Raw genomic sequence first — 17,723 nt, forward strand, 5'->3', positions numbered from 1 at the left:
ACGTTTATCGAGAGATCAAGATTTCAGCAATCCTTCATTTGGCACAGTTTTGTGTGTCATTGCTTGGCGTATTTTTTTCTGCACCGTTAACCACTTTCAACTTTCAACAAAAACAGTAAAAAAAAAAAAAAAAAAAAAAAGTAAAACAAGTGAGCTTGTGGATCTATTTAAGCTCTTCGTTGTATGATGAATATAAAAGGGCTTCAGTGAATAACCCCTTTTGGTGTTTCAAGCATTCTGTTATACTTTGGCTATTGAAAAATAGCAGATCTACAAGCTCATATTATATCATATTTATTTCAGAAAACTGGAGGATTTAGAAGATTTTTTTTTTTTAATGTTGAGGTCAGGCCTAAATGGGTTAAGTCAAGGTTATCACAAAACAAACAGTACTGGGATAAGTAGTGTCTGTCCCATTAGGCAACACCAGGCAGCCCCATAACCTACCAAGGTTGACATCAGGTAACCTCTTGGTCCGGAACTGAGATTCCATATGTGGGGAAAGGAAGTCAGCGAGAAGCTGGCTGTTGCTCAGCTCTGGGTGCTGCAGAAGGTTCTGCAAGAAGAACCCACACGGCTATTTATATTGTTTGTTGACTGATCTGGTGTATGTATTCATGTATACTACTAGTTACTTTGATGTTGTCAAAGGCACAGGCAACTAAAACTGTATTCCCAGATTATGGAACAAGTAATTGTATTAAAAATAAATAAATGATGGGTACAATTTAAATACAGATGGAATCATGTATGCCAGTTTTAAATTACGTTCACTTCCCTGCACACACAGTAGATGCACAGAAAATGGTTTCATCTAATTTATTCATTTACAGACCTATATGTGCCTGCAGCATGCCTGCCTGCAGCATGCCTGCCTGCAGCATGCCTGTCTGCAGCATGCCTGCCTGCAGCATGCCTGTCTGCAGCATGCCTGTCTGCAGCATGCCTGCCTAGCATGCCTGCCTGCAGCATGCCTGCCTGCAGCATGCCAGCCTGCAGCATGCCTGCCTGCAGCATGCCTGTCTGCAGCATGCCAGCCTGCAGCATGCCAGCCTGCAGCATGCCTGTCAGATACAGAATAAAAGGGTTTTAGACTCCCACCTGCAAGTACTCCTGGAACTCGTCCCGTTTCGATGATAGGAACTCATAATTCTTCGGCCCGATGATTCTCTTGGACGGCAACTGCGCGTCTGGGAAAGGCCCTATGAAGAGTGTATAACAATTTTACACAGAAGACTGTGTGTACAGTGTAGTACACTAAAATATATAGTACATGCTATAGAAGTGCTGGGCTTGCTATGGTCATCATGGGAATAGTGTCCGAGTTCTGGGAAAGAAAGTGTTTTTTTCCCAGCCTTCATTTATGGAATAGTTACATTTGTTGGAAGTGTATGATGAATTACCATAAAACATTATGGAAGTGATACGTTTGCCAAACTACCTACCATGGAACTCAGTGAGCTTGGATTCAAGGACATAGAACTCTGTGTATCTTCTGTACACACACCAGTTCTCAGCCTTACGCCCCACTGCACACACAAGCACAGAGCAGACGTATCAGACAAAGTTCCATGTATCATGTGATTTAAAACAAAAAGTGTGGTTAGAACAAAATGCTAAATGGCAACACTATCCCTTTTGCATGGCTTAGCTACAAACATACAGACGGTATGGTCTTTAGCGGTGGTGCTGATTCATTCACTAATTGAAGCATAGAGTGACAGTGTGCTGTCCATATGGTCCATTCCATTTCACACTGGCCACCTTTTGTCTTTGTTGTGTCCCTCCCACAATTTACAATTTACAATTTAGGCATTTAGCAGACGCTCTTAATCCAGAGCGACTTACATTAAGCAAGAACAAAAGCATGGGAATACATCACATAAAAGCATTTATCATGAAACATGCGTAAGCTAAGAAAGTAACAGTGGAATATCTATATAATGAAACTATACATATATACTACTATGCTATACATATGTACTATGGCGTGCTATGACTATATACAATGCAATTCTAGTGCTGTCTACATAACATGCTATAAGTCTGTATCAAATGCTATCTAAGTCTACAGAAATGCTATCTAAGGAAGTAGGGTAAGTGCTATGGGGGTTATATCTTCCCTTCTTCTCTGGAATCCTGCCTCAGGGCGGACCAGAGGTAGAAAACTGTCGTTCCCTGATGTCATCGCTATAGGGGCCACATGAGGCATCAGTAAGCAGGAACTGTAAGGGATGATGGCATGAACCAGAAAGTCTGGTGTGGCATTGTGAAATCCATGATCTCCACCGCGGTTTGAAAACTGATGATGATGATGATGATGATGTCTGTCTTGCGCCTATTGGTGTTGCTTAATCCTGTCCTCTGTGTGGTTTCTATAGAGGGTATGTGTGCATGCTTAAAGTGAATGGCACATCGAGTGGCAAAGCAACATGCAAAGTGAGTTTAACATTGTTTAATGCTAATGTTGGCGATAGGGCCTTTCTGTGTGGAGTTTGCATGTTCTCCCCGTGTCCCCAGTAATCCTGGTCTCTAAACTGCCTCCCCCTGGCCAGCCGGGGCGCCTGATGGAGGGGAAAGGAACTGGTCGGAATAACTTCCTTCCTTCCACGCGCTACGTCCGGCCGGGGAAATTCCCCTCTGTCAGGTGAAAAGAAGCAGCTTGGACTCCTCATGCATAGAAGGAGGCATGAGGTCAGTCCGCTGCCCCCTCAGGTTGGCAGAGGAAGTGTAGCGCCCAGGATTACATTAGATAATTGGCACTGGGTGATAAGAAAAACTGGGTTACAAAATTGTGGGATAAAAAAATAAAAAAAAACATTGTTTAGAAAGTAGTTTTTTGCCACTCAGTAGGCCTTCCTGCATAACTTCCTGGTTTGATGATGTCACGCGCATATACCCTCTATTAGCCTAACTTTGCCCCACCCCTTTTACTCATCGACCAATGATTGAAACGTTGAACTGCTCGTTGTTACTTTGACCAACATGATGTGTATTTTCAGCTAAAACAAAAGGGTCAGTTGTAACGGAGCCTCAGAGGGCCAGACTGAGAAACCATCAGTGTAAACTCAGGCCCTGACCTGCTGCTTTGAAACCATCAGTATAAACTCAGGCCCTGACCTGCTGCTTTGAAACCATCAGTATTATAAACTCAGGCCCTGACCTGCTGCTTTGAAACCATCAGTATTATAAACTCAGGCCCTGACCTGCTGCTTTGAAACCATCAGTATTATAAACTCAGGCCCTGACCTGCTGCTCTGAAACCATCAGTATAAACTCAGGCCCTGAACTGCTGCTCTGAAACCATCAGTGTAAACTCAGGCCCTGACCTGCTGCTCTGAAACCATCAGTGTAAACTCAGGCTCTGACCTGCTGCTCTGAAACCATCAGTATAAACTGAGGCCCTGACCTGCTGCTCTGAAACCATCAGTATAAACTCAGGCCATGACCTGCTGCTCTGAAACCATCAGTGTAAACTCAGGCCCTGACCTGCTGCTCTGAAACCATCAGTGTAAACTCAGGCCCTGACCTGCTGCTCTGAAACCATCAGTGTAAACTCAGGCCCTGACCTGCTGCTCTGAAACCATCAGTATAAACTCAGGCCCTGACCTGCTGCTCTGAAACCATCAGTATAAACTGAGGCCCTGACCTGCTGCTCTGAAACCATCAGTATAAACTCAGGCCCTGACCTGCTGCTCTGAAACCATCAGTGTAAACTCAGGCCCTGACCTGCTGCTCTGAAACCATCAGTGTAAACTCAGGCCCTGACCTGCTGCTCTGAAACCATCAGTGTAAACTCAGGCCCTGACCTGCTGCTGCTTTGAAACCATCAGTATAAACTGAGGCCCTGACCAGCTGCTCTGAAACCATCAGTATAAACTCAGGCCCTGACCTGCTGCTCTGAAACCATCAGTGTAAACTCAGGCCCTGACCTGCTGCTCTGAAACCATCAGTATAAACTCAGGCCCTGACCTGCTGCTCTGAAACCATCAGTGTAAACTCAGGCCCTGACCTGCTGCTGCTTTGAAACCATCAGTATAAACTGAGGCCCTGACCTGCTGCTCTGAAACCATCAGTATAAACTCAGGCCCTGACCTGCTGCTCTGAAACCATCAGTATAAACTCAGGCCCTGACCTGCTGCTCTGAAACCATCAGTATAAACTCAGGCCCTGACCTGCTGCTGCTTTGAAACCATCAGTATAAACTCAGGCCCTGACATGCTGCTCTGAAACCATCAGTGTAAACTCAGGCCCTGACCTGCTGCTGCTCTGAAACCATCAGTGTAAACTCAGGCCCTGACATGCTGCTTTGAAACCATCAGTATAAACTCAGGCCCTGACCTGCTGCTCTGAAACCATCAGTATAAACTCAGGCCCTGACCTGCTGCTCTGAAACCATCAGTATAAACTCAGGCCCTGCTGACCTGCTGCTTTGAAACCATCAGTATAAACTCAGGCCCTGCTGACCTGCTGCTTTGAAACCATCAGTATAAACTCAGGCCCTGCTGACCTGCTGCTTTGAAACCATCAGTGTAAACTCAGGCCCTGCTGACCTGCTGCTTTGAAACCATCAGTGTAAACTCAGGCCCTGCTGACCTGCTGCTGCTTTGAAACCATCAGTATAAACTCAGGCCCTGCTGACCTGCTGCTTTGAAACCATCAGTATAAACTCAGGCCCTGACCTGCTGCTCTGAAACCATCAGTATAAACTCAGGCCCTGACCTGCTGCTCTGAAACCATCAGTATAAACTCAGGCCCTGACCTGCTGCTTTGAAACCATCAGTATAAACTCAGGCCCTGACCTGCTGCTCTGAAACCATCAGTATAAACTCAGGCCCTGACCTGCTGCTCTGAAACCATCAGTATAAACTCAGGCCCTGACCTGCTGCTCTGAAACCATCAGTATAAACTCAGGCCCTGACCTGCTGCTGCTTTGAAACCATCAGTATAAACTCAGGCGCTGACCTGCTGCTGCTTTGAAACCATCAGTATAAACTCAGGCCCTGACCTGCTGCTCTGAAACCATCAGTATAAACTCAGGCCCTGACCTGCTGTTGCTTTGCGGTCGTTGCGCTCCACGATGAGACAGAACACTGGAACCGGCTCGCTCTTGGCGTCGACGCCGTCGTCGTCGTCGTCACAGACGCAGGGGATGGTGACGCTCCAGGCGGACAGGTCACGAGGAGCGGTGGTGACGAGGTCACCGGGAACGTCGGGAACGTCGTCCTCCTCCAGGACCGCCATCATGGCCTCTTCTGCCTTGGGCGGGAGGGAGAGGGGTGTGTGTGTGTGTTTGTGTGCGTGTGGGTGTGAGAGTGAGAGAGAGTCATAGTTACTAGGACTGTAACGGTATACACATGTTCATACTTCATACCAAACCATTTTGCTATACGGGCCATTCGGTACGGTACGTCGGTATACACAGGTGTGTATACCGAACGAAGAAGAAAACCAAAAAAAAAAGTAGGGATGCACCGAAAAGGAAATTCTTGGGCCGAAAACCGAATACCCGAATATGAATAATATTATATATATTTTTTTTTTTCCTACCATTGCCGTCATGGCCGTACCTTAAATCTACCTGATTTATGGCAAAATAAATGGTTATGGCTTAAAAGATAATCGGTATTATGGGTCCATAAAACATTTATTCGGCTCTTTTGAATGCATTAATTACATACACTATTCGGTGATATATTTTCCTCCTCCTCCACCAGCCCAGAGGAGGAGGAGGAGGGCAGCATGGTCCCTGTTTAGGCCAGTCTTACCATATTGTCCTCCACCTCCTCCTCCTCCTCCTCCTCCTCCTCCACCAGCCCAGAGGAGGAGGAGGAGGGCAGCATGGTCCCCTCTAGGCCAGTCTTACCATATTGTCCTCCTCCTCCTCCTCCTCCACCAGCCCAGAGGAGGAGGAGGGCAGCATGGTCCCCTCCATGGTGGTGCTCTTGAACACTCCTTTGATCTTGCTGCCGATGCGGCTGACCCTGGAGGACTCGCCCCTCCTCGACCTGCAGGTCACACAAAGAAGAGCTCAGACAGACAGACAGACAGAAGCTTGTGGTTTGACGAGTGGACATGGAAATTAATATTGGTTGAAGGTTGAAGATTTTAAACTCAACATTTTGTTATCAACTACAAATCAACGGTTACTGTTACTATGATGTTACTGCATGCGGAAACCAGCCAACGAGGACAAATGCACAGTGTCACATCATGTGACGTGACTGCCTGTGAGATTAACCCATTTAGGCCTGACGTTGAATTTTCTTTATTTATTTTAAATACACTTTTTTTCCTCGTGTTTCTATGTCAGTGGTTCTCAATATTTCATGTCAAGCACCCCAAAAAATATATGTAATTGGCCTCCGCCCCCCCATCTGAAAATATGTTGTTCCAGGGACCCCCCCCCCAGAAGCAAAGATTTGAGTTAAAAATGTTCGCTCTTAAAGAATATATATTCAAAGACTTGCACTACATTTTCCCGATTATTCAAAAATAGCAGACCTTTTTCAAAACGCTAAATTATAACAACGTTTAAAACACCAAAAGGGGTCCCCTGCCCAAAATGGGTTAAGCAAAGCCCTTCTGGTGTCTGGCCCCGGGCCGTCGGCCCGTCCTATACCTGAAACCCCCCCACATGTATTGAACATTTTATAACATTGGGCTTATATATAAGTTGATTATGGAGAATCTTTTCAACGTGGTCAGAAACACACTGTACACAGTACAAACGTCAGCGACATCACACACACACACACACACACACACACACGCACACACACACACACACACACACACACACACACACACACACACTCACAATACTGTGGTTCGCGGTACGGTATACCCACCTGCTCACCCTGCAGTTCTTGGCAGGAGACACAGCAGCCGGTCTCAGGGGTTGGTGGAAGTACTGCAGAAGGAGATGGAACAAGAACATCATCCATATACTGACATATGATACTGTATACCTGCAGGCAACCTTCTCACAGGAGCCTCTCTATTTCTAACCCTTGCTCTTTCCCGAGTGGGAATTTCTCCAGTTAATCTCCCGATGTAATTTTGCCATGCACGCACGCACAAGCGACCCTGCTTTACATGCGACACATGTCTAACCACTAGCCACACACACAAACATGTGTGCTATGTGCCCTGGGCAAATGAGTTGTCATTAAAGGACCACTTCACCACTTTTCAGCCTATCTTCATATTATGTCCTCTCTAATAATCATGAAAAAATGGCGCAATTTCTTTCTACTCGCTCTGTCTCTCACAGGAGGGCTGTGGGCAAATCAGAAACCGTCTTACAGTGACATCATCGGTGGGGAATACAAGCTAATAGAAACGGCAGGCTTTCTTGTCCTGAAAAGTTGCAATGTGAAAATGGAAGCCATCGTTCTCACGATAATGAAAATCTAAACATTTTTGTAAAGAAATATTGTTTAAAAAAAACGTGCCTAATGATGATGTCACTGGAAGACAGTTTCTAAACTGCCCACAGCCCTCCTATGAGACACAGACTGACAAATCGTGCCATTTTATCATGATTATTAGTGAGGACCTATCATATGAATATAGGTTGAAAAGTGGTGAAGTGGTCCTTTAAGCATAGAATGCCATAGATGCTGACCTCATCGCTGTCACAGAACATGGGGATGAACACATTCTCCAGGAGGGACAGGACATGCTCATGGGCCTCAAATAAACAACACGCCATGGTTTGTAGCTTCACCACTTCTTCATATGGGCCCTCAGCAACTGCAGGGGACGAGAACACAAAATCAGAAAACGGCTCCATTTCTTGAAATGTTGAGTGATATAAACGGCTCTACACACAGAAGTAAAGCAGATGTTTATACATATAACCACAACACACGGTGTGTCGTCATCTGTATTGATCTGCTTATTCATGTTGCAAAAAAAAAAACATTTTAACACAATATGTGCCCAAGACGTCCACAGACGTCCTATAGGAACTATCCCATGCAGTGCCCAGGACGTCTGTATACACATCTTGGGGAATTAATTAATTAATGTATTACTTATTTATTTATTTATTTTCTTTTTTCCTCTTTTCTTTTATCATTTCATTTTGAAAGAATGAAAGGGCACATAATGTGTTTTAAACACAACAGAATGCAACACACCAACACAGCAGTCTGACTGACTGCAAGGCGATATCCTTTCTACGTACCGCTGCGGATTTCTTCCACCACGACGGGGTCAAAGCGGATCTTGTCGACGCTCTCTTCCGAACAATACGTCTCATAGATGTTCTTCACCTCCTCCCGTTTCTCAGAGTCCGTCATCTCAGGGCACAGAATCTTAACGTTGAACTCCTCTAAGGGTTACATAAGGGGGTCAGGACAGTCAGACTATATACCCATGTGTTCCAAGAGCAGCACAACACTTCAAATCATTGGGGTCGTTTTTTACTTGTATTTGGAGGACGTGAAAATATGGCACGACACGTTTCAAACTCTGTGCTGGAACATGGCCAGCCTTCCCACGTAAATCACGGCAGGACATAATTTTGAGTAGACTACGTAAGTTGATTCTGCAGTGCCAAGAGAGCGAGCACTCGACAACACGCAGAACTCTCAAAACAATGCGTTATGCCAGGTGTTCACTCGTCCATCACAGAACAGAACCAGAACCAACACACAGAACTCTCAAAACAATGCGTTATGCCAGGTGTTCACTTGTCCATCACAGAACAGAACCAGGTTAAAAAGAAACTTGAACCATACCCTAACTTCCCTGTACTGGACATACTTCCTCATACATACTTCCTCCACTAGTTGTCGCCACCAGGCAGCGGCGACAACTACAGGGCAACCCCTGACAGTCATAAGAAGAATTGGCCCCTGGCCACCAGGAACTATACTGGTATGTATGGTTCACGTGGTTAAACGCACTCTGTGATCTCAATTAGACGTGAACTCTCCTGGTATGAAAGTATAACCTAATACAAACGAGTAAGACGCGCGAACGCGGGAAGCGAACGCACTCAGCTCCATATATGGGCACAAAAGGGGCCAGGTCCACAACAAACAAATCACTGGCCCCTTTTGTGCCCATATATGGAGCTGAGTGGACCTGGCCCCTGGAGCTGAGTGATTGCTGATGCAACACACTCCATATTTGGATAGCGGGACAGACACACGGACAGACAGACAGACGCACGCACAGACATGATCTGCTAGGTCTCATAGTAAGTGCTCACTGCGTTCGCAATGATAGTAAAATGGAGTGTTTCTTGTACCGACAGTGAGGTAGAACTGGAGCACATGGACGGCCCCCTCCTGTTTCAGGAAGTTCATGAAGCGGAACAGCAGGTCTTGCTGCTCTCTGATCTCCTTCAGGTCCAACTTCAGCACCTGCAGAGAGAGAGAGAGAGAGAGAGAGAGAGAGACAGAGAGAGAGAGAGAGAGAGAGAGAGAGAGAGAGAGAGAGAGAGAGAGAGAGAGAGAGAGAGAGAGAGAGAGAGAGAGAGAGAGAGAGAGAGAGGGGTGAAGAGTTGAAAGAGAAAGACATCTGCGTCTGCTCATCCCAATCTTGCAGGTGTGCGAAAGGGGGGAGGAGGAAATGGTTTAGTTCAGGGATGGGCAACTTTGACGATGGTGAGGGCCAATATATTTCCACACTCACCTCAGAGGGGCCACATTGTATATTACCATCGTAGCAAAAAATATCTGATCTACAAGCTTAAAACGTGTGGCAATGCGACGCGTTTTAAGCTTGTATAGATCAGCTATTTTTTGCTATATTTGAATTGAAAACCTGAATAATTTGTTGCTATTATTTTATTTTAATCCTGAAAAGTAACCTTTTTTTTAGTTTATAGTTACGTTGACTTTATGAACTGTTGACATAACTACATTGGACACAAAAAGACAATAACATGTTAATACTATAGTCATGAAGTAATTAAAGCGGGTTTGGAATTGTAACAGCTGAAATCAATACTATATCAGTATTCTGATATTAACCCATTCTGAACGGCATTTTGGTGTTAGCATCATGTTATGCTTTAGCTATTTTTGAAAAATCGAAGCACGACTGACATTTTTAGAATCTGATCTCAGGTCAGAATGGGTTCATCAGACCAGTGTGTGTGTCCAGTGGAAACCTCGTATGAATCTGATCTCAGGTCAGAATGGGTTAACATGCATGTGGCCCGCGGGCCGCCAGTTTAGTTCAACGCAGACACGCAGAAGCTACTCACAGAGTGGTTTTCGTAGCGAGTATCAGAGAACATTTGCAGGAAAGGCACCAAAGCTGAAGTTGGCTCTGTGGCTTCCTCAGGCTGAAAAAAAAAAAAAAAAGAAAACACATTGTTGTTTTAAAATCACTCCCATTTCAAATATATAATATACTAAACATATTATGGAGATCTAAGGGTTTTGAGGTCAGATGTGGAGTACTTGCTGGCCAATATTGATGACATCAGGGATCTCCATATGTGGGCATTTACCATGACATCAGGGATCTCCATCCCTGATGACGTCATCACTTTCCCGTGTATGGCGATTTCGAGTGACTGACTGACTGACGGACTAAAATTCATAGTAAATGTGACCGGCCACAGTCGCAATAAATACATTGATTAATATACTGTTCAACATACAAACGTACTTGGGAGTTGTTGTTGTTGTTGAAGAATAGAAGAATCAAACGATTTGCCGTGTCCTGAAATTGCATGACACCAAACAAACAACTTCATGAAAAGAATGCTAAATCAGTATTAGTTGAAACAAATCTGCAGTACAAAATCACTAGTGAATGCATTCAGTTTCTTGGTGCAAATGTGGTGTAGGGCTATATGGTTTAAAAGAATTGGTCTGAGTCTGACAGAAGTGATATATCAACCGAGAAGTGAACCATCGGATGATGGAAACTACAGCACACCCAAACTGCATCAAACAGAGAAATATTTAACCCATTGTGTGCGGGAATTCCTTTTGGTGTTAGCATTACGTTATGCTTTAGCTATTGAAAAATATCAGATCTACAAGCTCGTATAGCGCGCCACCGAGTGGCGCGCTACGAGCTTGTAGGTCTGCTATTTTTGACAAATCGAAGAGCGACTGACATAGAAGACATTTTTAGAATCTGATCTCAGGTCAGAATGGAAAACTGTCAGGGATGTAGAAGACATTTTTTAGAATCTGATCTCAGGTCAGAATGGGTTAATAGTCGTGTATACACTCACAGGATCAGCCAAGTAATCCATGGAGGGAAGGAAGACAGAACCGGCCAAGACTTCTCTTAACAGCGAAGTGAGAGATCTATGATAAAACATGACATGGGAAAAGCTAAAAGGATCAGAGTCTGCCACAACAGAATTTGAGACAGCAAAAGCACATCCTTGTGATGGTAATGTGCATGGGTTCGATACGCTGGGGAGGGTTGTCTCCGTTTTTTATATTGCCCCCATCTGATCATTAATTCGTAAATTTACTAAAACAATTATATTAAGCCAATATTAACGTCAATTTTGCTGGAGGATTAAGAAAAAGGAGCCTGCGTTCCAGCCGCGTTCCGTGATTTATTTCCGTTTGTCGAGTGACAAACCCCTTTTGGGCCGGGAAACCCCTTTTGGTGTTTTAAACATTATGTTATAATTTAGCTATTGAAAAATAGCAGATCTACAAGCCCATAGCGCGCCACCGAGTGGCACGCTACGAGCTTGTATAGGTCTGCTATTTTTGAAAAATCCTAAAAAAATGTGTCGTAAAAATCTTCGAATATATATATTCTTTCAACGTGAATGTTTTTAACAAGGTGTCTAAATGGGTTAATCAAATTAAAACATGGTTCATTGTCACCCCGATACCTGCAGTCTGAAGCCTTGGGGGGCAGAAGGTACGGAAACAGCGACTCTGTCAGCTTCCTGAGGTAGAGAAGCTCATGTCTGCGACTGTGGAGAGCGACATGGAGGTCAGGACCGTATTCCCCCAGAGCAGCTCGCTGAAGATACTCCACACGTTTCACTGCAGAGAGAAAAGACAGTCGTCAATATATACTACAGGTGGTGGTCAACTGGCAGGCCCCGCGAACCCATTCTGACCTGAGATCAGATTCATATACGAGGTTTCCACTGGACACACACTGGTCTGATTATTAAACCATTCTGACCTGAGATCAGATTCATACGAGGTTTCCACTGGACACACACTGGTCTGATTATTAAACCATTCTGACCTGAGATCAGAGTCTAAAAAATGTCAGTCGTTCTTCGATTTTTCAAAAATAGCAGACCTACAAGCTCGTAGCGCGCCACTCGGTGGCGCGCTATGAGCTTGTAGATCTGCTATTTTTCAATGGCTAAAGCATAACATGATGCTAACACCAAAATGGGTTCCCGTTCAGAATGGGTTAATGTGGCCCTCAGGTTAATGTCAGAATGCGGTTATATCGGTTTCAGCCGTTTACAATTCGAGATTTCAATTCGAATTCAGCAAAAATAGCCGATCTACAAGTTCAAGCTTTTGAGCTTGTAGATTGGCTATTTTTCCTACGACAGTTATATATGGCCCTAGGGAGTGAGTGTGGAAATATAGTGGCCCTCTCCATCGTCAAAGTTGCCCACCCCTGATGTACTATTTTTGCTCTCTGATTTCCTTCTCTGTATTCAGGAGACAATCGATAGACAGTTGAACATATACATGTTGTTACCTTTTTGCCTTGCTTTGCTGGTGACTTCAATGTGTTTTGTGGCCACTTTGAGCAGCTTTTCTGTGATGAGAGAGGCCAAATCAACCTGAAAGAAACATGGTGATCTCCAATGGTCAGTCAGCAACATACGCCTGACCTACAGTACAGTGGATCTATTGAGTGTCTGTTTGTTACCTTTTGGGCGCGACGGACCAACACAGCTGCAACGAAACGCAAAGTCACTCTCAACTCATCAATGAATGCTTCGTCATCGGTCTTTTTCCTGCAAATAAACACCGCCTAAATGAGTCATTTCTGCCAAAAACAAGAAATGTATAATAATAATAATAATAATAATAATAATATAGTATACTTGCCTATACCAACGATACACAAAGTTTTCCAGAACCAACTCCAGAATCTGTACAACACAAAAAAAGACATAGAAGTTCAATCGAATTAGCATAATAAGAATACATATATACTGTACATAACATATCTGCTGCCGGGTAGAAACCAGCTACGCCCAAAATTAACCTTTCCGGAAATGAAAAACAAAAAAAACACAATAGTGCCTCATCAAAGTTGGTACATGGTGACTTCTTTATACATTGTCAGATACTTGAATGTGTCCTTATATTATCATCACTTATATCTTATAAACATAAGATATAACATATTAAGTACACCTTACATATTAAGTATTATGTCTGAAAAACAAATGTAAACCAACATTTGGTTTACTTTTTGTTCTATTTATTTTTCCTTTTCTGTTTTTAGTAATATTTCTACGGTAACTTGATCATTTGTGCTTTTCATATATGCTACTGTGATATTTTATCATAGACTGTTATTATTTTTATTTATTTTTTATTATGTAAAAAGGTGGGCAAAATAAGCTTTATGCTTCAGCCCATACCTTTTCGGCTAAAATAGTCACTGTGTTGACTAATCAATGTAAATTAAGCAATGTAAATTGCTTAACAACCATTTTGTTTTTGTTTTTTAAATGACAGAAATAAAGATTCAAACTCAAAACTCAAACTTTACCCAAATACAGCTGGAGTTAAGGATGCTGTTACTATTAGAGATTTCTGACTTCATTCTTCGTCATTCTAATCAATGATGGCGGTTTGAGGATTTTGAGGATCCAATGGAGTTACGAGGTTTAGTCAGAAGCGCTTTTTAATGCTTTTCATTGGTTAGATATTTGAAAAACCCACACACCCACACACGTCCAATAGCAGTGATTTATAAATTAAAAAAAAACTAAATGGATATAGCTGGTTTCTTCCCGACAGAGATGATACAAAAATAATAATAATGCTAATCCACCTTTAATATAATAATTAATATAATATATATAATAATATAATATAATAATAATGCTATGATTACCTCTGAAAGAGAGGCATCCCCCTTTAATATAATAATGAATATAATATATATAATAATATAATATAATAATGCTATGATTACCTCTGAAAGAGAGGCATCCACCTTTAATATAATAATTAATATAATATATATAATAATATAATATAATATAATAATGCTATGATTACCTCTGAAAGGGAGGCATCCACCTTTGAGGGAACATTCAGATCAAACCATGGCTGATACTTTTCCAGCAATAAAGATGGCCTGTCAAAACATAGACATTTAGCAAAATAAATATAATATCCAGTCATTAGAATAAACTAAGATCACATTCATGTTGCCAGTAACAGCAAGGAGTAGCCTATACAGCAGTAGTTGTCCCAGGATAACTGCAGTATATATTCTGAACACTAGAGGGGGACGTAAGACCAAGGACTCAACTCTGACAGGAGCTTTTGACTGCATAATAGCACTGTTCAATACTGAAATCACTAGCGGTGGGAAAAGTACTCAATTGTTTCACTTAAGTAAAAGTACCAATACTGCAATTTAGAACTACTTCGTTACAAGGACGGAATTGAAAATGTACTTGAGTAAAAGTACAAAAAAGTACAAAAAAGTACTTAGTACTACTACTTACTTACTTAAAGTAAAAGTACTCATTGTGCAGAATGTGCCATTTCACAAGGGCCGGGACTAATTGCGATTAATTTAGATTAATTAACTACAGAAAAATTAATCGCGATTAACTACAGATAAATTAATCGCACCTTTTCTTTCACCGCGGAACGTTTCTCACTGGGCGCTTTTCTATAGTACTGAAAACTGGAAATAATAAAAAGTCACCCCATTTTGTGTTGCCTAGAACTGGAGGTCTGACAAAAAACAGTAACAATATGAAGTAAGTACAGCTTTGTGATGTCACTGAGATGTACTTGTTACTGTTACTAATTTTCTTTCAGACCTCCAGTTCTAGGCAACACAGAATGGGGTGACTTTTTATTATAATTTCCACAACAGGTATATTAATGACAGTAACATGTTGAAAATGAGTTGTATCCATAGACTGTAAAAAATAAAATGAAGCCTGTCAGTCCTTGCAATGGAAGTCGCCATCTTTCTAGATCCGTTTTGGCCCAGTTCAGGCCAGCTGGCCCATTGGCTGGCCCAGACAACGAGGCGGGACTTCCCCCTTCTTCTTCGTTGGTTTTTATTTTGACTCGAGTGGGTGGGGGATCCCGTTCATAGACTGTAACGGTAGCCACGCCCCTCAGAACATGCGCGACTTTATGGTCATTTTTCTAATAAATGGGACCATAATTTTCCAAAAAGAATATTATGACATTAGAAATGAGACTTTAAACTAGTGACTGGAAGCAAAGTATTCATGACCATGTTTATTAAGGTAATACAGTCTAGGTGAAGTTGGGCCCAAATACATGGACTTCTATGGGGATATGGGTTTTTTTGAGCCCAATGACAGCGCCACAACAGGCCATTATATGAACTTTCATTTCCTTAGTGGCTTCACAAAATATCCGTCTGACTGCCCCCCTGGTTGTATCCTGTAGTCACTATTCATTGATTCACTGGGATACCAAAAAACATAAAAAAAAAAGGTTTCTCGCTGTTCTCAGGTTGAATTGATATGCGATTAAAATGCGATTAATCTAGATTAATTAACTACAAAGCCTCTGATTAATTATTTTAATCGAGTCCCAGCTCAATCTATTGAAAATAGCAGATCGGCCTTGGGTAAAGGCGCTATATAAATGCACCATTTACCATTTAATCAAAATTAAAATCTAGTAACTAAAGTTTAAAAAAAAAAAGCCACTCCCCACAGGGCTCATTCCATGGAGCACGCTGAGGAGGGAGTGCCTTGTTTGACTTTCTGGGGGAAAGCTAGGAGGGGAGATAACAGAACAGTGTGTGTTACTGAGCACATAACACAGGCAGATGACTCACCTGTGCCTTTTGCATTTGGTCTTTCCACATACAGCACAGCTGTGACCCAGTGGAAATAGCGCCTCCTGCTGGTATGACTGTTAAGAAGAGAGAAGGTAGATGAAGTCACAAACAAGCCAGCTCAACAAGGTAATAATTTAGATGTGCAGTGATAATGGTTTTAGGATGACACACACACAGAGAGAGAGGGGGGAGAGAGAGAGAGAGACACACAGAGAGAGAGAGAGAGAGAGAGAGAGAGAGAGAGAGAGAGAGAGAGAGAGAGAGAGAGAGAGAGAGAGAGAGAGAGAGAGAGAGACACACACAGAGAGAGAGACACACACAGAGAGAGAGAGAGAGTGAGAGAGACTGAGAGACAGACAGACAGACAGACAGAAAGACAAACAGACAGACAGACAGACACACACAGGAAAGAGAGCAAGAAACGTTGTATTACTTTATTCGTGACTTAGATTTTCTGTGTTCTATTCTTGCCTTCGTAACGAGGCAATTACAAACTTGCCTGGCCTTGCCTGTATTCGTACGCATTAGTCATACTCGTTTGGACAAAAGACATAGCCGATCTAAAGACAGTACAAACATGACACCCTAGCCTATAGCTAATTTATATTGTAGGCTATGTGACAATAAAACCTTCAAGACTTCAAAACATCCAACACCTGCCAGCTGCTGCCTGCACTTCACGGCATCCTAAAACAAGTCAGTCATCCTTTCAATCCATTTCTGATTGACTCATACACTGAGGATGTCCCTCTATCAGTGACCTTTGACCTATACCTTCATCTTTGGCTTGATGGAAACGACGACGTTGGGGAGCAGCGACTCGGGTCCCAGAAGGCAGTAGAACGTCACCATGCCAGCCAGAAAGGACCAAAGTCCCATGATGAGGTGTATATATCTGTGGAACACAAGAAATGACAGTGCATTCTGTCGTCATGAAGAAACCACAGTGCAATGATCGAAAGCTAAATAGCACGTGATGCCTTTACGCTATCACAAGAAGCAAGCAATCATCATCATCATCATCATCATACTGTCTGTACTGTGTCTGTCTGTGTGTGTGTGTGTGTGTGTGTGTGTGTGTGTGTGTGTGTGTGTGTGTGTGTGTGTGTGTGTGTGTGTGTCTGTCAGAAACACTGCCGTAACTCCTTACTGCCTGCACCAATCACTCCCACTTTTCACAAAGGGATTGACCATATGAATATGGAGGGCGTAACGAAGCCCTTTTTTTTCCGATTTGACACATTAATGATTATTAATGAATTGATTAGTCAATTACAAAACGCACCCGGGTGCAGTACTCCCCAACGGGAAAATATCTCACAACGGGTAATTAAGGGCTAGTATAAGTAACTGAGTAAGTATTTTGTGTAGCCCACCTGTTGAACAGGACCGTGGACAGAACCAGGACCAGTAAGAGGAAGCAGAGCAGCGGGTACCGGCGGCCCACTTCTCGGAGCGGGTCCAGCTTCAACCGTCGTCTCATTTTCTGCAGGTAAACTTGGACGGATCCCATTATGTGTATCGATCGTATTGCTGTATAGTATACAAACAGATTGCTGGAAACAGAAAGTGAAAAGCACCCATAAAACCCACGTCCATTATTATTAAAAGGTGTGTGTAGTGTATACAGCCACTAAGCCAGGCATACATACGGGAGCTGTGACAGGAATTAAGTAGCCCACAATTGCAGTCTTATAGCTAGTTTTCCATGG

The 17,723-nt window shown here is 42.9% G+C and overlaps 1 pseudogene across 1 annotated transcript in view; it reads right to left on the bottom strand.

Annotated features, from left to right (window-relative positions):
• Positions 1–17,723, bottom strand: part of LOC308311578 (sorting nexin-14-like) — a 31,040-nt pseudogene that overhangs the window by 12,498 nt on the left and 819 nt on the right. Inside the window, exons 2-21 of the transcript XR_013966268.1 lie at positions 17,388–17,544; positions 16,786–16,906; positions 16,009–16,085; positions 14,226–14,304; positions 13,038–13,081; positions 12,856–12,943; positions 12,682–12,766; positions 11,840–11,996; positions 11,216–11,291; positions 10,639–10,692; positions 10,229–10,309; positions 9,266–9,380; positions 8,195–8,341; positions 7,631–7,758; positions 6,852–6,913; positions 5,867–6,008; positions 5,056–5,259; positions 1,446–1,533; positions 1,102–1,202; positions 448–556 (exon numbers count right to left, since the gene is read on the bottom strand). The product of XR_013966268.1 is annotated as a sorting nexin-14-like (transcript). The remainder of the gene's footprint in view (positions 1–447; positions 557–1,101; positions 1,203–1,445; positions 1,534–5,055; positions 5,260–5,866; positions 6,009–6,851; positions 6,914–7,630; positions 7,759–8,194; positions 8,342–9,265; positions 9,381–10,228; positions 10,310–10,638; positions 10,693–11,215; positions 11,292–11,839; positions 11,997–12,681; positions 12,767–12,855; positions 12,944–13,037; positions 13,082–14,225; positions 14,305–16,008; positions 16,086–16,785; positions 16,907–17,387; positions 17,545–17,723) is intronic.

This window comes from Protomyctophum bolini (assembly GCF_963924005.1).
Source record: "Protomyctophum bolini genome assembly, chromosome: 24".
NCBI classification, from domain to species: Eukaryota; Metazoa; Chordata; class Actinopteri; order Myctophiformes; family Myctophidae; genus Protomyctophum; species Protomyctophum bolini.